Source organism: Ovis canadensis, chromosome 26 (genome assembly GCF_042477335.2).
Source record: "Ovis canadensis isolate MfBH-ARS-UI-01 breed Bighorn chromosome 26, ARS-UI_OviCan_v2, whole genome shotgun sequence".
NCBI lineage: Eukaryota > Metazoa > Chordata > Mammalia > Artiodactyla > Bovidae > Ovis > Ovis canadensis.
This window is the reverse complement of record NC_091270.1, coordinates 53,596,935-53,619,441: the sequence shown is the minus strand read 5'-3', so window position 1 is coordinate 53,619,441 and position 22,507 is coordinate 53,596,935. Positions and strand designations below refer to the sequence as shown.

The following is a 22,507-nucleotide window of genomic DNA, read 5'->3' as shown; positions in this document are numbered from 1 at the left end:
AAAAAAAAAAAAAGGCAAGTCAAAGAAAATGTCAGTTAATAATGTGGAAGAAAAGAAAAAGAACAAAAAGAGAGAACCATGACCATCACAGAAAATGCTGGGGAGTGGTCATTCCCGGCCACTCTGTACATGTCCCTAGGAGGACACGTGGTCCCTTTTGACCCATGTGTTTCTAAAGCCCAACGAGGACCCAGAGAGAAGGAAAGAGCTTTGTCAAAGGAGTACCAGTCAGAGGAATCAAAAGAAACTGGCAGTTCATTCGACTCAAAATTAAAGCTGTGTGACGAGCCCCTCTCCCCACCCTCCAGGGCTGCACAGGCCCCGGGAAGGGCGTGCAATGTGTTATCTGACCGTATCAGCTTGCCCGTTTTACAGACAAAGAAACTGAGCTGCAGACGGGCTGAGCTCCAAGCTAAGTCCCTCGGCTCCCAGGGTGGACAGGGGAAGTTCCAGCCCACGCTCTTCTGCCTTCAAGCCCAGCCTTCCCACTACCCGACACACTCTGCTAAGTTCAAAGATGTAAGGGCTTGACCAGTCCTCTGCCTGCTGGCATTTTTTTTTTTTTTTTAATCAGTGATGTTCCTTTCCAGTTGCAAAAACCTCCATCCACAACAGTGCGGCTAACCTGGTTTGACATCAGCTCCACCTCCCCCAATCTCTACCTCAATGTTTTGGTGGGGACCTCATTCATCCCGTAAGCTAACCCACGTTTCTGATTATCACTCTCTCAACAACCTCCCTGTGGATGTGACGAGTTGAATTAGAAGAAACTTAAGAGAAAGGGGAGAACAATGACCCTCATTCGACAGATGAGAACCTGGGCTGCCCACTCGGGGAAGTGGCTGGGAAGCGACTCCAGGACAGGCGGGGAGGGAACTCCCTGAAGATTTCAAAGCAGAACCAGTGCTCAGCACAGAGCAAAGGCCCCTGGAGGCCTCTTCCCATCTGGCCGTGTGGATGGTGATGCAGCTGCAGTTACCCCATGAAAGTGCCCTGGGTGCGTGCCCCGCAGAAGTTCATTTATGGAGACTGAAATTTGAATTTCTTTCACCTTTGGCTAATTGTTTTAATTAACAGGCAAACTTTTGGAGAAGTTTTAAGTGTACAGAGAAACTGAGTTGAAAGTACAGTCTCCAGGAACTCCCAACCACCCCACGGGAGTTTCCCCTATTACTTACATCTTTCATTCCTACAGAACGTTCCTTACAACTGATGAACTAATACAGATACTTAGTTATACATTATTGACCAGAGACTTATTGATAATACATCTTTTGTCACCCGAATGTTATTGACTAGAAATATTTCAATTTTCGCTTACATAACAAATCGCCAGCCACAGGGGTCAGTTACTGCAAAAAGTCCCCTGGTCAGTAAGGCGTTAACACACTTTTCATTAAGGTTCGCTCTTGGTGACACAGCCTATCGTTTCTGCCAAATGCAGACAAGTCCCCACCGTCACAAGGTCACGAAGAATAGCCTCACCACCCTGAGGCCCGTGTGCTCTCCCTGTCATCCCCCCCCGCCTCCCCAGCTCCCGGCAACCACGGGTCTTCTTTGTTCCTTTATTTCTGCCTGCGCTGGGTCTTCGTCACTCTGCGCGGTCTTTCTCGAGCTGCGGTGCTCGGGCTTCTCCTTGCAGCGGCTTCTCTGGGTGTGAGCACGGGCCCCAGGGCACGCAGGCTTCAGCGGCTGCAGCTCTCAGGCCCCAGAGCTCGGGCTCAGGAGCCGTGGTGCATGGGCTTAGATGCTCCGCAGCTGTGGGATCTTCCCAGACCACAGATCGAATCTGATCGAGTCCGATCGAATGTGTCCCCTGCACTGGTGGGTAGACTGCAATTCACTGCACCACCAGGGACATCCCACATCACTCTTCTTACTGCCTCTAGAATTTTACTTTTTGCTGAACGTTATAAAGCTGGAGTCACACAGTACGCAGCTTTTTCAGATTGGCTTCTTCCATTTAGCCACGTGCATTTAAGTTTTCTCCATATCTTTTCATGACTTGAAAGATTTTTTTAATAGATTTTTTTAAGACTAGGCCTTCCCTGGTAGCTCAGATGGTAGAGAATTTGTCTGCATTGTAAGAGACCCAGGTTCAATACCTGGATCGGGAAGATCCCCCCTGGAAGAGGGATGGCTCTCCACTGTGGTATTCTTGCCTGGAGAATTTCATGGACAGAGGAGGCTGGTGGGCTACAGTTCCCGGGGTTGCAAAGAGTCAGACACAACTGACTCTTTCTTTCACTTTCTTAAGAATAATTTTAGGTTTGCCGAATAGATCGGAAAGCACAGACCATTCCCCCAAACTCCCACACACTCACGTTTACAACTTGTACTAGTGTGATGCATTTGTTATAACTGATGAACTACTGTTGGTCTATTATTACTAACTGAAGTTCGCACTGTGACATTAAGCATCAGGCTATGGCACATGGATAAGAATGAGTATGCCCATCGGTTTCATCACTGAGTCATATTCCACGATATGGGTGTATCATGCTGCTGCTGCTAAGCCGCTTCAGTCATGTCTGACTCTGTGCGACCCCATAGACAGCAGCCCACCAGGTTCCTCTGTCCACAGGATTCTCTAGGCAAGAATACTGGAGTGGGTTGCCATTTCCTTCTCCCAGATGTACCATTGTTTATCCATTTACTGCTGAAGGAATTTGGGGTTGGTTCCCATTTGGGGCCACTATGAATAAAAGTGCTACACTGCAAATGTTGGCGTTCAGGGTTCCATGTGGACCTAGTTTTCAATCGATTAGAATACGTAGGAGCTTGATTGCTAGATCGTGCGGTGAAAATATGCTCAGCTTTGTAGAAACTGCAAACTGTCTTCCAAAGCAGCTGTGCCATGCTGCACCCCCACCAGCGACGAACGAGCAATCCGGCTGTTCCACCGTCCTCGCCGGCACTTGGTATTGCCAGTGTTTTAGATTCATCCATTCCAGTCGTCTGGAGTGATATCTTGCTGCTGCTGCTGCTGCTGCTGCTGCTAAGTCGCTTCAGTCGTGTCCAACTCTGTGCAACCCCAGAGACAGCAGCCCACCAGGCTCCCCCATCCCTGGGATTCTCCAGGCAAGAACACTGGAGTGGGTTGCCATTTCCTTCTCCAATGCATGAAAGTGAAAAGGGAAAGTGAAGTCACTCAGTCATGTTCGACTCTGTGTGACCCCATGGACTGCAGCCCACCAGGCTCCTCCGTCCATGGGATTTGCCAGGCAAGGGTACTGGAGTGGGGTGCCATTGCCTCCTCTGGAGTGATATCTTAGTGTCGCTTTAACCCAAGTATATATATATTTAAAAGTACATTGTTCAACTCCCTAAACTGCATAAACTGCATAATAAACTGCAAGGAATCAGCTCTGAACGGTCATTCTCAGAAATTCCAATCACAAAAGAAGGCTCTGTTGAGAGAGAAAAATTAATCTTTAAAACAATTCATTCCTATTGCTGAAGGCAAGGCTGATATAAGATTTGGAACCTGAAACACACTGAGCTTGAAGAAAACAAATCAAAATTTGTCCCATCATCACTAATATGATAAAATACAAACTTTCAAAGTCAGTTGGACACCTGAAGTTGAGAGATTAAAAAAAAAACTGTCTTCTAGTAACCACTGGCCACATATAGGCATTTTCGCTGACATTTCTGGATTTGCTTTGACAACGTTCTCAGATTTAAACACTGTGCGCTTCGTCCCAACCAGTCCATTCTGAAGGAGATCAGCCCTGGGATTTCTTTGGAAGGGATGATGCTAAAGCTGAAACTCCAGTACTCTGGCCACCTCATGTGAAGAGTTGACTCATTGGAAAAGAATCTGATGCTGGGAGGGATTGGGGGCAGGAGGAGAAGGGGACGACCGAGGATGAGATGGCTGGATGGCATCACTGACTCGATGGACGTGAGTCTGAGTGAACTCCGGAGTTGGTGATGGACAGGGAGGCCTGGTGTGCTGCAATTCATGGGGTCGCAAAGAGTCGGACACGACTGAGCAACTGAACTGAACTGAACTGAACACTTGAACAGCCGGGAGGGGAGGGAGGGCTGGGCTTTCTCCTTCTATAGCTTGTCCAGATGTTCTCAGGCACTTTTTGTGGAAACTAGAGCACCAGAATAATGGGAAGAAAGGTTTCACTGTCTATAATTACACCTGCTATGGCTTGAATTTTCATAAAGACATTCTCTTACTATATTTATGCCGAAGCAGCACTTCACACCTGCATGTTGATACAATGGTTTTGATGTTCATTAACTCAACAAAGATTCAGGCAATAAAGTGCAAATAATTCTTGAAAGAAGTCATTAGTTTTCATTTTCTTTTTTGCATCAATGTGAACTTGCTATATGAAACTTAACATAATCAAAAGTCATATAACACATCTACCTTGAAAAATTATTGGCAAGGTATCTTAAATTTTTTAACAGCCCATTTAATATTCCCGTTCTTAGCAGGCATGATATAACCCATATGAAACAAGTGCTTTATCCTCAGCTCTGGATCTGCTCTTTATGGCAGCTCCTCAAAAGCCTTGGAAACAGTCCATAATGAGGTGGCAAAGATGCCTGAACACTTTCCCAAACCAAATGGCAAAACATTTAAGAGAAGCATCAAAAGAGAATTTGCCAGGAATAAACCTAACATTTGGAATACCTTTTCTTTGCATTCTTGAAGATACATTTTGGAGGACACATTCAAATACTTCTGTGTTTGACCTCTGGCTATCTATGAGAATTGAGGTGAGGCATCCCCGTATTTTATAAAGCAACATCCTCGAGTGTAAGATCCTTCAAAGCAAAAAGCTGAAACACCCACACTTTGGTAATGCTAAGAAAATTCTCCCCATCGTTTTGCTGTCAACCTAACCAGAGTGACTATGCACTCTGCTGAAAGCTTTTTTAAGGGGAATTTTGGGGCTTGTTGTTGTTAAGTCACTAAGTCGTGTCCGACTCTGCAACCCATGGACTGCAGCACGTCGGGCTTCCCTGTCCTTCACCAACTCCTGGAGCTTGCTCAAACTCATGTCCATTGAGTCGGTGATGCCATCCAACCATCTCATTTTCTTCTCGTCTAACTTATTTTTAAATTTCCAGAGAGGGACTTTTGGCTCAGAGGATACTGATTATCAGGCTGAATTGAAGGTGCCTTTGCCAAGTTAACCACACACCCTCACTAATCACGTTGGGAAGCCTCCAGGACAAAAGGTACAGATGTTTAATGTAGTACAAATAACTGGAGGATTTTGGTAATTCGCCACTTTCCTTTTTCACCCACAGCTTTATAAACATAGTACTTTCATCCACACCAAAGATGGAAAATTTTCTAGCATACAGTTACAGGGTGAATTGTGTCCCTCTCAACAACAAAGTAAGCGCACACACGACAACAACGAAAAATATGCCCAGAACCTCAAAGTGTGGCTTGTTTGGAACCAGGGCCTTTTCAGATGCAATGAGGCCATCTCATTGGAATCAACTGGTCAATGGGATAGGGTGGTCCCTAATCCAATACGGCTGGAGTCCTTATAAGATGGTGTGAAGACACAGGGAGAGAACATGATGATGAGACAGATATTACAGAGAGCAAGAGTTGCTGCTGCAAGCCAAGAAAGGCCAAGAATTAACAGCAACAGCCAGGGTCAGGAAAAGGAAGAAGAGCTGTCCCCTACAGGCTTCAGAGGGAGTATGGTCCTGCCCATGCTTTCAGAGGCACAGATTTCAGATGTCTGACCTCCAGATTTTTGAGACAATGCATTCCTGTTGTTTTAAGCCACCCAGCTGGTGGTAGTTTTTTTGTGGCATTCTTCCAAAACTAATACACAACATGATCAGGTGGGATTTATTTACTGGGATGCAAGGATGCACAAGACAACCAATGTGATACACCACATGAACAGAATGAAAGATAAAAATTATAGACTCATCTCAATAGATGGAGAAAAGGCATCTGACAAAAACACAACATGCTTTCATGGCAAAACTCCTAACAAACCGAATACAGAAAGAACACACATTAAGGCCGTCTGTGATAAACCCCCAGCCAGCATTATACTCAATGGTCAAAGCTTTCCCTGTAACAACAGAAACAAGAAAAGGGTCTCCACTGACGCCACTCCTATTCAGCCCAGTAGTGGAAGTCCCAGCCAGAGCAATCACGTGAGGAAAAGAAACGAAAGCAAGAAGGAGAAGTGTCTTTGTTTGCAGATAACATGATTTTATATTTTAAAAATCCTAACAACTCCGTGAAGAAATTGCTAGACGTAATCAGCTAAATCAGTAAAATTGCAGGTTACAAAATCAAAATATAGGAACAGTTGTGATTTTATATACTAACAATAAAACACCTGAAAAAGAAATAAAGAAAACAAGCCCATTGACAACAGTATCAAAAAGAAGAAAATACTTAGTAATAAACTTATCCAAAGAGGTGAAAGATCTGTACATTGAAAACTATAAGACTTTGATGAAAGCAACTGAAAAAGATACAAACAAGTGGAAAGATAGCCCGTGTTCATGGATTGGAAGAATTAATATTGTTAAAATATTCCTATTACCCAAAACCAGCTACAGATTCAAAGCAATTCCTATCAAAATTCCAATAATATTTTTCGTGGAAATACAAAAACTACCCTAAAATCTATATGGAGATTTGACCTCCAAATGGTCAAAGCAATTATGGCAAAGTAGAACAAAGTTGGAGGCACCACACTTTCTGATGTCAAACTGTACTACAAAGCTGTAGCAATCAACACGGTATGGTACTGGCATAAAAATAGACACAGAGACCAGTGGAAGAGAATTGAGAGCCCAGAAATAAATCTATGTGTACATCGTCTCTTCGATACACGGTACCGGGAAACCTGAATAACAACAAGTGGGAGAATGTGCGCCACTCCCCAAAACGAACTTGGAATGGATTAGAGACTTAAATTTAAGATATAACACCACAAGATATAAGATATAAATCTTATACCACAAGACACAAGCTATTAAGATATAAAACTTCTAGAAGAAAACACAGAAGGAAAAGCCCCTTGGCATTGGTCTTGGCAGTGATTTCCTGCACGTGTCGCCGAAAGTGCAAACAATAAAAGCAAAAACAAGTAAGTGGGAATAGGGCCTTGCCCAGTGGTCCAGTGGTTGTTAGAACTTCGATCTTCCAATGCACGGGTTCAATCCCTGGTTGGGGAATTGAGATCCCACATGCCCTGAAGCCAAATTTTAAAAAAAAGCAGGACTACATCAAAGCTTTTGCATATCAACAAAAGCATATAAAGCAACCTACGGTATGGGAGAAAATATTTGCAAATCATATATCTGATAAGAGGTTTCCCTGGTGGCTCAGACAGTAAAGCATCTGCCTGCAATGCAGGAGACCTGGGTTCGATCCTTGGGTTGGGAAGATCCTCTGGAAAAGGAAATGGAACCCACTCCAGTACTCTTGCCTGGAAAATTCTATGGATGGAGGAGCCTGGTAGGCTACAGTCCATGGGGTCGCAAAGAGTTGGACATGACTGAGTGACTTCACTTTCACTTTTTTTTATCTGATAAGGGCTTAATATCCAACATATGTAAAGAACTCATACAGCAAAAAACAGACAATCCAATTTAAAAGTCAGTGGAAGAATTTATTTTCCAAAGAAGACATCCAAATGGCCAATAATCATATGAAAAGGTGCTGGAATTCACTAATCACCAGGGTAATGTAAATTGAAATTACAATGAGTTATTAGCTCACACCAGGGAGAATGGCTATCATCAAAAAGAACACAAATAACAAATGTTGGGAGGATGTGGAGAAAAGGGAACCCTCATGCACCATCGGTGGGAATGCAAGTTGGTATAGCCATTATGAAAGCCACTCTGGCAATTCCTCAAAAAAGTAAAATCAAAATTACCATATGATCCAGCAATCCTACTTCTAGGTATTTATCCAAAGGAGTTAAAAATTAAGACCTTTAGAGCTATCTGCAATCCCATATTCCTTGCATTACTCATAATACCTAAGACAGGAAAACAATCTAAGTATCCATTAACAGATGAATGGATAAATAAGATGTGATATACCTAAGATTATAAGATTAACAAGTTCTAGGCATCTAAGGCACAGCTTGATGATTACAGGTAATACTGTGCCATATGTTTGAACCCTGCAAAGAGAAGAGGTATTTAATAGTCTCACCACAAAAAAGAAATAGCAATTATATAACAAGACGGAGTTGTCGCTAATACATAGTTGCTAATACTATGGTAGCAATCATTTTGCCATATATAAATACATCAAATCAAATGTTATACACCTTAAACATTCACAATGTTGTATGTCAATTACATCTCAATAAAGCTGGGGAGGAAATAAAAATAAAATTAGCCATCAACAGAAAAAAGACAGCTGGGGACTCCCTGGTGGTCCAGTAGCTGAGACTCTGTGTCCCCAATGCACAGGGTATCAGGTTCGATCTCTGATCAGGGAACTAGATGCCACAGGCCGTAACCAAGACCCAGTGCAGCTAAATAAATTTTTTAAATAATAAACATGACAATCTTAAAAATATATTACTTTTATACATATAAAGTAGCTTTGACCAAAACGTTGAATTGTGTTCGCCCAAAATTCATATGCTGACCCCCTCACCCCAGTGTAATGGTATTTGGAGATGGGGCCTTTGGAAGGGCCTCCTTAGGGTTAGGAGGTCATGAGGGTAGAGTCCGAATGATGGGATTATTGCCTTTGCAGGAAGAGATGCCAGAAAGCCTAAAGTGTGAGTGTGCATCTGTGTGTGTCTGTCTGTCCTGTCTCTCCCTCACCCACCTATGTGAAGACACAGCAGGAAGGCAGAAATACAAGCTGGGAAGAGCGTCCTTGCTGGAAACCCATGTGCTAGCACGTGGACCCCCAGCCACCAGAACTGCAAAAACGTAAACCTTTGCTGTTGAAGCCTCCCAGGCCATAGTGTTTTGTATGGGAGCCTGAGTTGACTAAAACCGCTGTCGTACACAAGTTAATGAAACGGTGGAAACACCTCAAATTCTGTAGCGGTAGTCAGACATCAGCTGGGTCAGAACTCCCTCCCTGGAAGCCCTCAGCTGCTTTGGTGGTGGAGTTTAGTCGCTAAGTCGTGTCCAACTCTTGCAACCCATGGACTGTAGCTCACTAGGCTCCCCCGTCCATGGGATTTCCCAGACAAGAACACTGGAGTGGGTTGCCATTTCCTTCTCCAGGGAATCTTCCCGACTCAGGGATCAAACCCCTGTCTGCTGCATTGCAGGCGATTCTTTACCAGTTGAGCCAACAGGGAAGCCATCAGCTGCGCTAAGAACAACGAATGTCTAAATAATTGTGTGTCAGTTAAGTTGTTTCAGTAGCAAATAAGGCCGTTTACGCACGGCAAAGAGGAATGGGAGGAGGGGAGGGAGAAAGGGGCCCCATCCTCTCCCCAGGACGCCTGGGCCTGAGCCCTTGTCTGAGCTTCCTCCCCGTTAGTGATGCCCGCACAAAGGCATGGCACATTAAGACTCAAGGGCCTGCGGGGAAACAGGCTGCCTCTCTGCCCGCCTCCCTGGAGCCGAAGCCTTGTCCAGAGCACCAGGTGAACAGCTGCTTCCCCACTGCCGCCATCACCTCTGAGATCAGCCCCACGTCCTTGGCTTACTGGAGTCGCTTCATTGAAGGATGGGCAGAAAGGGGACTTCCCTGGTGGTGCAGTGGCTAACACTCCACGCTCCCAGCGCAGGGGGCCCAGGTTCGATGCTTGGTTAGGGAAGAAGATCCTGCATGTCCCAACTAAAGAACCCGCATGCCACAAAGAAGGCTCAGTGCAGTCAGATAAAAACAAATAAATGAGAGGTGGGCAGAAGGGAGCAGCTGTGAGGCATCCAGCATCTCTCCACTTTCCTCCTCGTCTTTTCACTCCCCTGTTCTCTCAACCAGTTGAGAAGGCCTCTCACACAATTTCCCAAATTTCATGATATTATTCCCAGGAAGGATGTATAAGACATGCCAGAACCCCAGAGAAAATACCTCTGAAACAAGCACCACTTTTGCATAGTATTGGGGCCACTTTATAGAGAATGGCTGACTTTTTTTATGTTCTATGCTTTTTTGAATCTGGAAAGTATTGACGGGTCCATAAAGACACACTGGTTTGCTATTTTTAATACACCTGCACAACACAACCTGTCTGGCAAAAATCAGCGTTCACGATAATTGAGGCTCACTGGTACCGGATATCCATAGCCAACAGTGCTTCCCCCAACCAGAGACAGATCTCTAACATCCTTCAAGAATTCTCTATTCAACAAGAACAGCACAAGAGTACTTCCTCTCAGAGGTTTTATGAAGTTTTTTTTACCTTGATTACTTAATGCATCATTTTATACCTTGGATATGGATACTTTCATAGGCAAATCAGAGTCCTTGAGACAATGGTTTCAGATGTACCATTCATTAAAGAAAGCAATGACTTATATTTCATCATCTGTTTTCATTAAAATGTCTTAAGGAAATGGTTCTGCCTTAAAGGCTCTCTTCCTGAGTTCATATGCAACCAAATCATCTTATTCTTTTCCATGAAAAATCTTAATTCTTGCAAGTTAGAGTTGGTGATTTTAATATTTAGTAATAGCCGCAATCATTCTTTTTTATTTACCATATGCAGTTGGCAAGATTTTTATTTTACTATTTTTCTTTCCATTTTATGATAATGCTCTCTTTTTTGTATGATAATGTCATAGCCTAATTTTCTCTTCGGCTAGGTCTTGGATATTCCCCTCAAAGGCTGATATTTTAAATGAAAACATTTAAAACTTAATGTTAGCAGAATGGTTATGTGGTCACATGCATACATGGGGAAATAAGCCTACAGACTCCGTTAATAATATTCCATGCAAATTAAGTCTAACTCGGCACATATAGTAAGCAGCTTCCCTTCAGGGCTGAGCTCAATTGTAAAACTGAGGCTAAAGTTTTAAAAAGATAATAAAATGGAGAGCAAATAACTAGGAATCAGCTTGTCAACTTCTGTTGCAGGGCTGACGTCTAAATATCATTTGCATCTGACAGAAAACCACAACCTAAGAAATACACTCATTGGATGAGCATCCAGTCTGCATTAACACTGATACTGAGTAGGGCCCTGTGGGGTCCCAGGCACAAAGCTTTTCTGCACCCCTCATTTCTTTGATTATAGGAAATAACCTTCATTCAGCCTCCATGACCTTCCCTGAGCTCCAACTGGTCAGATTCAAGCACAAATCCAGGGAGAAATAGTCAAGAGAAACAATAGCGCAGCCTTGGGGCAGGGTCTTGGTTCCCCATCAATACACACAAGAGTATCTTTGAGTTGTTTTGCAGATATGGAAAGCCCCTCCGGGTGAGAGTAGGGTACTGCCCACCAGCACACAGACTCCAGACCAGTTAGAAGCGGAAGGTTGATGATGCTGACTCCCACTTACCTCGCCACCAACCCATCAGAAGAATGCCCACGAGCTGACCACGCCCTCTTTGAACCATTGCTATGGAACTCCTCATTAGCCCCTCCACAATGGGACACACAGCTCTGAGGACATGAGCCCACTGTGTCCCCTCTTTGCCTGGCATAGCAATAAAGCTATTCTTTTCTTCAGTGGAATTCAGTTCAGTCACTCAGTCGTGTCCGACTCTTTGCGACTCCACGGACTGCAGCACGTCAGGCCTCCCTGTCCATCACCAACTCCCGGAGCTTACTCAAATTCATTCCCATTGAGTAGGTGATGTCATCCAACTATCTCATCCTCTGTCATCCCCTTCTCCTCCCACCTTCAATCTTTCCCAGCACCAGGGTCTTTCCTACTTCACCCAAAACTCTTTGTCTTAAATTTAATTTAGTGTAGAGGTACAGAGGCCAGATTCAGCTTCAACCTGACCCTTATTTATTTATTTATTTATTTTTGTGGTTATCTGTTAACAAACATACCAGATCGGTGTCTCTTGCAGACATTAGCTGAGGCTGGCCCAAGGCATCAGTTCCACAGGTCCTTCAAGGTAATCTGGAGCCCAAGTGCAAGTTGAAGACACACCTAGTTTTAACAGCAGCCGGAGGTTGGGGGTTACAGGAAGGATCAGTTTCATAAAGGCAGGAAGTGGCAGTGAATTAAGCTTACCGGCGTGACAACCAGCCTAAACTGTCAGTACCTTGAGAGCAGGCGCTGAGTTAAGAGTTCTCTCTAGTTTCTCGTGTCTAATGTGCTGAACCGTTCTGTGTCCCTGAAGTTCCCTCCCCACCTCTCAGCATCGCTGGGCCCACCCCACCCTTCAAGCCTCAGCTCCAATGTCAGTTCCTAAGGGCGGTCCACCTGGGCCAGGCTCTGCCCCAATGCTGTCTACCGAGACTGCAGAAAAGAAACAAAAGACAAGGAGGACCTGCAGGGGACAAATGACGTGACTTGCCCGGCATGGCAGCCACACCCCAAGGATGCCCACTTGTCTCTGAGCTCAACCTGACCCCAGACCTACCCTTCCCTCCGCCCTGTAAGATCTGTGCTCTCCCAGGGCTCACTGCTCTGATTACTGATGACCCTCAAAAGTATCAATAATGCTATTCCTAGGGACTTTCCTGCCAGTCCAGTGGTTAAGACTCTGTGCTTCCAATGCAACTGGCATGCGTTTAATACCTGATCCCTGTTCAGGGAACTAAGATCCCACATGCCACATGGCCAAAAAAAAAAAAAAAAAAGTTGTCCCAAAGTGAAGTAAAAGAAACTGGAGGAACTGAAAGGCAATAATAGAAAAAAAAAAAAAAAGAAGAAGAAGAAGAAAAGGGAAAGGGGTATTATGATTGAATGAAATCTAAATGCACAAAAGACTGATTCCCCTGGAATTTAAACAGTCTAAGGAGATCTCTGCAAGAAGTGATTATGTAAGTGGACAGAAAAGAACAGGGATGGGGGGTGGGCACAGTGATCTCTCTCCCCTGGCTGAGAGATACAAGGAAGGAGCTGAGCTGGGCGGCCACGAAGGGATTTTGTAAAGCCGATGCATCAGCCTCACTCTTATAGACCACGTTGGGGTCTAAAAGCACATACAGGGTGTTACATAACTTCCAAGGTCAGCTAAAACCACCACATACATAATTTGACAAAAGCTTGTTTCATACTATAAATGCCCACTTTTGTGCTCTTTTCCTGAACTTTCATGACTCACCAATAAAGAGATGCAACACTTCATGATGCATTCTGTAATGTATCTGCCTTGTCTATTCAGGACTCTGCAAAGGGAAAACTGGGAGCAAATGTAAATGTTTTCCTAGCCCTTATAAAAGTACAAAATTGAAAAGGCCCGTTACCCTGGAATGGAAATATTCTACCAAACTGAAATCTCATTTTCAAATGATCCAACCAGAACAATCAACAATCACAGGCTTTATGTCCAGATGGGAGAGGAGGGGGCACAGATAACTTGCCCTTGGGTTAGCAGGGTTATATTTAAACAATGAAGGCCAAACATGTCTATATGAAGGGCTCTGAGAAAAATATGCCGAGTATTTTTTTTTAATTAATGGGAATTCTGCTCCCAAATTTCCACAGAAAGCTTTTTCTTTTCTAATCTGATTATTCACTGCAGTTTTAGCCACTGCCAGGAAGAAGTCAGAGGACTGTAAAAATCTATGATGTCCCATCTGAAGGGAAGTGACCTACAACTGGGGTCCCTGGGGGCTCCACGTTCCAGTATGAGCTGGGATCGGGTGTGTGGGTCAAGGGGAGAGATGTACATGAAACAATGAGCTCAGGAGTGCTCCAAGAGGTAAGCAAGTGCTAAAAACCACAATCACACCAACTGTGGGCAACAGGAAGCCAGTCAGTGATTTAACACTTGATACACACACAAAAAGTTTCCCTCTCCTCCACACCCACAAAGGAATAGGGCTGCTTTTCCTAATTGGCCCACAGACAACACACAACCGCTCTGACCCCCTCCATTCACCATCGACAGATGGCAAAGTATTACAGCTTCCTGGATTTATAGGGACATATCCATTTGTATTATCTACAAGTGTTTTTTGGAACATTCACTTTTAAAAGAATAGTTCTTGAAACAATAAGGTCCTACTGTACAGCACAGGGAACTATATTCAGTATCCTGGGATAAACCATAATCGAAAAGAATATGAAAAAGAATATATATGTGTGTGTGATTTATACACATACACATATATTCCACTCACAGATCAGTAAAGCATTTGCCTGCAAAGCAGGAAACCTGGGTTCTATTCCTGGGTCGGGAAGATCCCCTGGAGAAGGAAACAGCAACCCACTTCAAGTATTCTTGCCTGGAGAATTCCACGGACAGAGGAACCTGGCGGGCTACAGTCCACAGGGTCACAAGAGTCAGACACTTCTCAGCGAATAAACCCCCATACATACACGTATAACTGAGAAGGAGGCAACAGAGGACGAGACGGTTCGGTGGCATCACCGATTCAATGCACATGAGTTCGAGCAAACTCTGCAAGATGGTGAAGGACAGGGAAGCCTGGCGTGCTGCAGTCCCTGGGGTCTCAAAGAGTCAGACACGACTGAGCGACTGAACAACGATAACCCAGTCACTCTGCTGTACAGCAGAAATTCACACACACTGTAAAACAATTATACTTCAATGAAACAATTCTTTAAAAAGAACAGTTTTTCAAAAATTGATACAAGAAAAAAACGGGAGGAGGGGGGAATAAAAGCTGCGAGTTTATAACTTTAGTTGCAACTTGGCATCATTTCAGTCTAATGAAATCCCTGAAACATTTAAATTTACTTTGAAAGATATAAGATATTTTCATACAATGAAAACAACCAAATGTACCAAGATTGTTGAAAAAGTTTCCTTGTTTCCTTGTAGGAATCATGACGCTGTTACATGTGCCAAGTCCACACAAGAGCAGTGCGCACGGCAGTATCACATCCTTACACCTCTCCAGACGCACACGTGCAGCACTTTGCCATCGCCATAGCAACGTAATTCCCATGGGAGGAAGTCACCCGGGCAAGTGGCAAAGAGGATCGGTGAGAGAATCAGTCCCAGAAACCAGGCACCCAGCCCCTAGTCCAGTACTTTTATTATTCAGCCCCTCATTAAGGTCAAGTGTTCTGAAGAAGATAATCCATCTCCCTAAGAAAGGCGGCATTGCATTGGTGGTTAAGAGTATGGGCTTTGGAGACAAACAATTCTAGGTCCCAGGCCTTGTCCTGCCACATTCCAGGGATGTGACCGTGGACCAGTAACCCCTCTGCTCCACACTCCGTTTTACCATCTGCGCAATGGTCCTCCGGGAGCCGCTGTCTTGATACACCAGTCTCCAGCTTTTCCCCTCTTCCCAGCGCACAGAAGGCACATTTCTCCAGCCCCTGCACCTGGACGGCGCCACGTGACCAGCTCTGACAAATGAAGTGTGAGCAGAAGTGTGGCGTCCAGGTGTGGACAGTGAGGAGTCCACGCGCACACAGTGCTGTGCGCCCTGTCTGTACCCAGCCCTGTAACACCGCACCGCCTAACAGATCGCAGCTCAAGCCTTCCTCAGGCCCCTTCTTGTGACGGTCAAATGAAACGGCAGAGGAAGTTCTTCACACAACGCCTTGCACGGTCACCAATGAGCGAATGACGGCCCCCATCTATAGACCTGCACGGGCGAAAAGGGAGACCCAAGATTCAGTCTCAAGACACCTATTCCACAGTCCACTTATTCTCTCTACAAATGTTTGCAGAGTACCACGCGCCAGGCACTCTGCTGGGAGTTGAATATACCCCCAGGAAATACACACATCTTTAAAGACTCTCTAGATACCCCTTTCTGAGGGAGTTTAGGTGCAACTCTTCATGATTATGTACATGTACAACTCTGATTATATTATGCACAGCTCTTCAAGTATATGTCCTAGTGACCTGCAGGGGAGTGAATTCCTGCCCTGGCAAGGATCTGAGGGATCAGAGAGACCACCGAGGACACCTCCAAGGTCTTGGCTAGTCCCCTCCCCCACATGAGACTCACGCAGCTCTCCTTCCTGCTGACGAGGGCACCAAACGTCAATGCACCTGGTCTACAAGGACAGAGCTCTGACTTCCATCAAGGGTGCTGTAGTGAACAATTTATCACATAGCCATCTCACATCCCATCCAATAGCACCTGCCAGATATGCAGGTCATTTTATGAAATGTGTGAGCGGAATGGATAGATCCTGATAAATCTCCCAATATTTTAATCTTTTTTTCCTCCTCGATTCTTAAAACTATACTTTTCTTGAGAGGGAACTTCTCTGAAGACTCCTTGGAGTTTTGGGTGTGTTTTACCAACTTCAAATTTATTTTAATGATATGTACAGAAATTAACAAATTACAATTAAAACAAAATCAGTTATGTTCATTACACACAACTTAAAGTCATGCAGCACCGCATGATAAAAACAGCAGCTTGTGACTTGTGATAGTAAAATGAAATTTTTATCATAAGCTTCTGGTAAAGAGTATTTCCTAAAGATTTAAAGACCTGATGAATCAGTTAATGCATTATTAGAAAAGATAGGAAACATTTTAGTAAAGTGAGACTACAAGCAATTAACTTGAAAATTACAGCAGGGACAGGGTTGAGCATTCCTGACTGAACACCCCATTGCTGGTGGACGTGTTCTCAAAGTAAGAGCTCTGAGCTCCAGATACAGTCATGTTTTCATTAACTTGGAAAAAATGATTACATCTGGAAAATGCATATACTTAGGGTCAAAACTCAAAATCGGTCCCCCCTCACCCAGCATCAGCAAACAACACTGTTAACCGCAAGCAGATCCCAGTAGAACTTTTAAATTCTAATTTAGTGAGGCATGACCGCATTTTCCAGGAGTGATCAGCCACACTCAAATCTAATTTAAATTCCCAACAACCTTGCTTTAGAAATTTTTCCATGAAATCTGGTCTATGCCTGACTTGCCTGCTGTAAATTCTATTAATCAAATTCAGCAGGGCCTTATACTCCTCTTGAACAATGCTGCATTTGGAGGGGGGGAGGAAATGATTATGAAATATCTAGCAAACACCTTCTATATTTCAAAAAGTATGCTTAGAGCTTAAGACTTAAATTTTGGTTGTTTTTCCTTTCGGATTATCCAAAAGGCTAGACTCAATGCCTGAATGATCACATTTTCCAAGACACAGGAGACAAGCCCTACACTTGGTCCCAGCTGTGAGGCTCAGACTGCTCAGACACAAAACCTGGTCTCACTGGTCCTCTCCAGCCTTTCTTCAGCAACGATGGAGACTTCTGGAACACCAGGCAGAACTGGTCTTGCCTTTCTTTCCTCGGGGTTTCCAGGTCTCTTGGGACATGGAATCTACCTGTGTTCCCACTGACAGTGACCTGCAGACCCCGTCTGTCTCCTGCCAACCATCTCTCATCCTTAAGACCCTGTAAGTCTTCAGGCTCCTTCAGGCCTCCCACAGCCTCCACAGGGCTCCACACCCACCTGAACCAGTCCCGTGCCCGGGGTGGCTACACACACCAGAACATGCCCGGGGCAGTCTGAGCTGTCTCCAGTGATGTCATCCTTCAGTATCTGCAGGGGATCAGTTCTGGGATCCAGGTTTGCTCAAGTCCCTTATGTAAACTGCTGCAGTACTTGCTTATAGCCTATGCACATTCTCCTTTGCCTTAAAATATGTCCAGATATTCCAATTCTACTTCTCATATCTAATACAATGTAAATACTACGTAAATAGCGGTACGTTTGATGTAAATACTATGTAAATAGTTGCCGGCACACAGCAAATTCAAGTTTCGCTTTCTGAAAATTCCTTGCACGTTCCTGTCTCAAATATTTACAATCTGCAGTGATTAAACCCTCAGATGCCGAGCCCATGGAGATGGAGGGTCAGTTGTAAACAGAAGTTAATTGGATAAATAAACCAGATCACATCAGGTTAATGAAAGGGCCTACTCTAGTTAAGAAGAGGTCTATGAAACGGCACTGCTGCTGGGGTTTGGAGCATGGGGCAGACTTGGGAGTCTGCCTGGAGCCCCGCAGACACTCCTGTGTGGGCAGCGGCTGACCTCAATAGCCCTGCTTTGGGACACAGGGTATAAAAACTGGATGTTCTTATGAGCAGATATGAGCCTTCCAAAAGAAGTACTTTAAAAAAGAATTCGCAACACTCAAGGCACTTAAAAAAGTTTTCTTTTCATTTTTCGGCCACCCCACATGGCATGCGGGATCTTAGTTCCCCAACCAAGGATTGAACCCATGTCCTCAGCACTGGAGTCCTAACCACTGGACCACCAGGGAAGTCCCAAGCCACTTTTTAAAGTGTGAAGTGTATGAAAGCACTCTGTGCTCACGGCAGCACCATCCACCATAGCCGAAACAACAAATGGAGGCAACCCAGATGTCCACCGACCAAAGACTGGACAAAGAGGATGCGGGACGTGCCTACAACGGAATAGCACTCAGTCATGGAAAAGAGTGAAATGATGCCATTTGCAGCAACAAGGATGGATCTGGAGACTGTCATCCTGAGTGAAGCAAGTGAGACAGAGAAGGAGAAATGCTGTATGACATCCCTTACGTGTTGTTGTAGTTTACTCGCTAAGTCATGCCCGATTCTTTGCGACCCCGTGGACTGCAGCCTACCAGGCTCCTCTGTCCATAGGACTTCCCAGGCAAGAATACTGGAGTGGGTTGCAAGTTCCTTCTCCAGGGGATCTTCCCGACCCAGGGATCGAATTCGTGCCTCCTGCATTAACAGACGGATTCTTTGCCATGCGGCCATCAAGGAAGCCTGGACCCCTTATATGCAGAATTTAAAAAGAAGTACTACCGATGAACTTATTTACAAAGCAGAAACAGACTCACAGAGAAAGAACTTACAGTTGCCAGAAGGGAAGGATTGGGGGAAGGGATAGCTGGGGCGTTTGGGACTGACAAGTACACACTGCTGTATTTAAAATGGATAACCAGCAAGGTCCTACCATATAGCACAGTTGGTTCTATTGAACAGAACTGGGTATGTATATGTGGCAGACAGGATGGGGAGGGAGTTGGTGGGAGAACAGACGCATGGGTATGTATGGCTGAGTCTCCCAGCTGTCCACCTGGTACTACCACAACATTGTTCATCAATTACACTCCAATATAAAATTAAAAGTTTAAAAATAAAAAAGCATAGGAAAACATTTTGCAATGTAGGGAGAAAACAAGGGAAGAACAAAACCAAACCTGCAGTCGTTCACCCCGCTCCTTACATAAGATCACCTTAGAGGCCTGAAACAAGCAAACAAAAGCCTCCCACAGGGCTGTCTGTGCGCCACGCTTTGCTGCAGATGCCTTCATCAAACTTCACCTGTAAAGCGCTAAACCGTAAATACGTTGGGCTTTGCAGGCCACAAAGGGTCTCTGTCATATACACCCTTCTTTGCTTGATTTTTACAAGCTTATAAAAGTGTAAAAACCATGCCAGCTTGAGAGCCGTCGGTGGGGAGCCTCTGGCAACCGTTGGCCATTATCAGGCTGTAGTCACAGCCTCAGACCATCTTTGGGGCTTAAACAGAGATGCAGGATAACCACCTCTGACAGGACAAAATTGTAGATTAAGCAAAACACAGAAAACTAAGAAGCTTTTGTTCAAAAGAAAAGCGCCTTTCCAGATAGGCACGAAGTGAGCTCAGTTCTGCCTAAAAGCATTTTCCTGGTTCTACACAACTATAGTTATACATCCCGGAGCTGTCTGTGTCTCCTTTTGGTTTTCACTTTGTCTGTTTTTGCTTGAGGGTGGGAATAGAGAGGTCAAGGGAGATAGAGGATAAAGATTTTGGCAGAGTGATTCTTTGACTTATATTTTTAAAGTTAAAATAAGTAAGTTCTGAAAAATAACTGTAAGAAGGAGAAATACAACCTCTCAAATAATAAAACATACTATAGATCTACAATAATTAAAAGTATAATTTTAGACCAAAAATAGAGTTGCCATACAATCATGCAATCCCACTCCTGGGTATATATCTTGACAAAACTATAATTCAAAAAGATACATGCGCCTATACATTCATAGCTGCGTTAATCCCAGTACCCAGGGCATGGGAGCAACCTAAATGTCCATCAACAGGTGAACGGGTAAAGATGTGGTGAGTGAAGCAAAGTCGCTCAGTTGTGTCCGACTCTTTGCGACCCCATGGACTGCAGCCTATCAGGCTCCTCCATCCATGGGATTCTCCAGGCAAGAGTGCTGGAGTGGATTGCCATTTCCTTCTCCAGGAGATCTTCCTGACCCAGGAATCGAACCAGGGTCTCCTGCATTGCAGGTAGACGCTTTACCGTCTGAGCCACCAGGAAGATCTTGGTATGTACACATATACAATGGACTATTACTCAGTCATAAAAATGAATGAAATAATGCCGTTTGCAGCAACATGTATGGAACTAGAGATGATCACACCAAGTCAAGTAAGTCAAACAAAAACAAATACCATAAGATATCACTTCCATGAAGAATCTAAACTATGGCACAAATGAACTTAGCTACAAAACAGAAACAGACTCACAGACAGAACAGACCTGCGCTTGCCTAGCGGGAGGGTGAATAAGGGAGGGACGGAGCAGGAGGCTGGGGTTAGCAGATGCAAACTGTTATACAGAGAACGGAGAGACAAGGTCCCACCGTACAGCACAGCGCACTATACTCCATATCCTGGGATAACTCATAACGGAAAGGAACAGGGGACAGTGTGCACATATGAATAACTGACTCACTTTGCTGTACAGCAGAAATTAACACAATACTGCAAATCAACTATATTTCAAGAGGATAATTTTTAAATACAATTTTAGGCTAAATCAGAAGCAGATAAGTAAAACAAAAATATCATAGGAACAGACTCTAAGATATACAGAACAGGATACATGAGGAAGTGATAACAAAGCTCTGTGGTGGATTCAACGCTGATTTCAACAAAATAATTGCTGGGTCAACTGATTATTTACAGGAGGAAATCAAGTTAGAAAGATATACTCCAAAATTAATTCCAAGTAACTCACAAGGTTTAAAAATTCCACTAGAGGAGTTATAAAAAAAATAGTTAAGCATATTATTTCCTTTCTGTAGGGAAAGACTTTTAAAAACTGTGACAGAAGTCACATATCCATAAAAGGTAAAATTGACTTCTTAAAAATTAAAATTAGTAAATTTATTTTTACATAGTAATGCTATATTCTTAAGATTATACACTTAGAGTGAACTAATATTATAAATAAAAATTAGCAAATTAAACACACCTAAACATCAAAAGGTCTTCCCAAACAGTGCTAGTGGTAAAGAACCCCCCTGCCAATGCACAAGATGTAAGAGACACAGGTTCGATCCCTGGGTTGGGAAGATCCCCTGGAGGAGGGCAAGGCAACTCCCTCCAGTATTCTTGCCTGGAGAATCCCCAAGGACAGAGAAGCCTGGCGGTCTACTGTGCATAGGGTCACAACAAGTCAGACACGACTGAAGCAATTTAGCACACATGCACACGAACATCAAAAAATATTACTAAAAGGCAACAACTAATTAGGAAAATACTTTCAAGCCTATTAGAGAGAAAGAATCGATAGCCTTCATACATGAAGATGCCTTATAAACTGCCAGGACTTCCCTTGTAGCTCAGTCGGTAAAGAATCTGCCTGCAGTGCAGGAGACCTGGGTTCAATCCCTGGGTTGGGAAGATCCCCTGGAGAAGGAAATGGCAACCCACTCCAATATCCTTCCCTGAAAAAATCTCATGGACAGAAGAGCCTGGTGGGCTGCAGTCCATGGGGCTGCAAAGAGTCAGGCACGACTGAGCGACTAACACTTACTCACTTACAATATAGACTGTTAGGAATATATTATACTTCAACAGATTAAAAAGTAGAGCATTTTTTTTTACCATGTATTAAATAATGTGACTCATTTGAAAAGACCCTGATGTTGGGAAAGATTGAAGGCAGGAGGAGAAGGGGACGACAGACGATGAGATGGTTGGATGGCATTACCGACTCAATGGACATGGGTTTGGGTGGACTCTGGGAGTTGGTGATGGACAGGGAGGCCTGGCGTGCTGCACTCCATGGGATCCCAAAGAGTCAGACACGACTGAGCAACTGAACTGAACTCAAAGTTAATATACAGATAAAAACGTTTAACTTCACTGGCAATCAAAGAAAGGCAAATAAACACCGTGATTTTTTGCTTCTCACATCAGCCACGTCAGCACATGATGCTTGAAGCGGGTATGAGTCCTGGCCCCTCCTCCCACTGCTGACTGCATAGAAATTCACTCTGGAAAACGTTATTTATTTTAGTGTTTGATTTTTTTTATTGAAGTGTAGTTAATTCGCAATGTAGTATTAATTTCTGCTGTGCAGCAGAGTGATTCAGTTATACACATATATGCTGCTGCTGCTGCTACTGCTGCTAAGCCGCTTCAGTCGTGTCCGATTCTGTGCGACCCCATAGACGGAAGCCCACCAGGCTCCCCCG

General features: G+C 44.2%; 1 protein-coding gene across 19 annotated transcripts in view; it reads right to left on the bottom strand.

Annotated features, from left to right (window-relative positions):
- Positions 1 to 22,507, bottom strand: part of CSGALNACT1 (chondroitin sulfate N-acetylgalactosaminyltransferase 1) — a 340,608-nt gene that overhangs the window by 208,834 nt on the left and 109,267 nt on the right. Inside the window, exon 1 of one of the 19 annotated variants that reach the window (XM_069572755.1) lies at positions 11,958 to 12,074. The exons of 16 other annotated variants lie outside the window; for them this stretch is intronic. The gene's annotated coding sequence lies outside the window, so the exon portion shown is untranslated. Of the gene's footprint in view, positions 1 to 11,957; positions 12,075 to 22,507 lie in introns of those variants that run through there. 2 more of the 19 variants (XM_069572766.1, XM_069572752.1) reach the window with 2 other exon arrangements.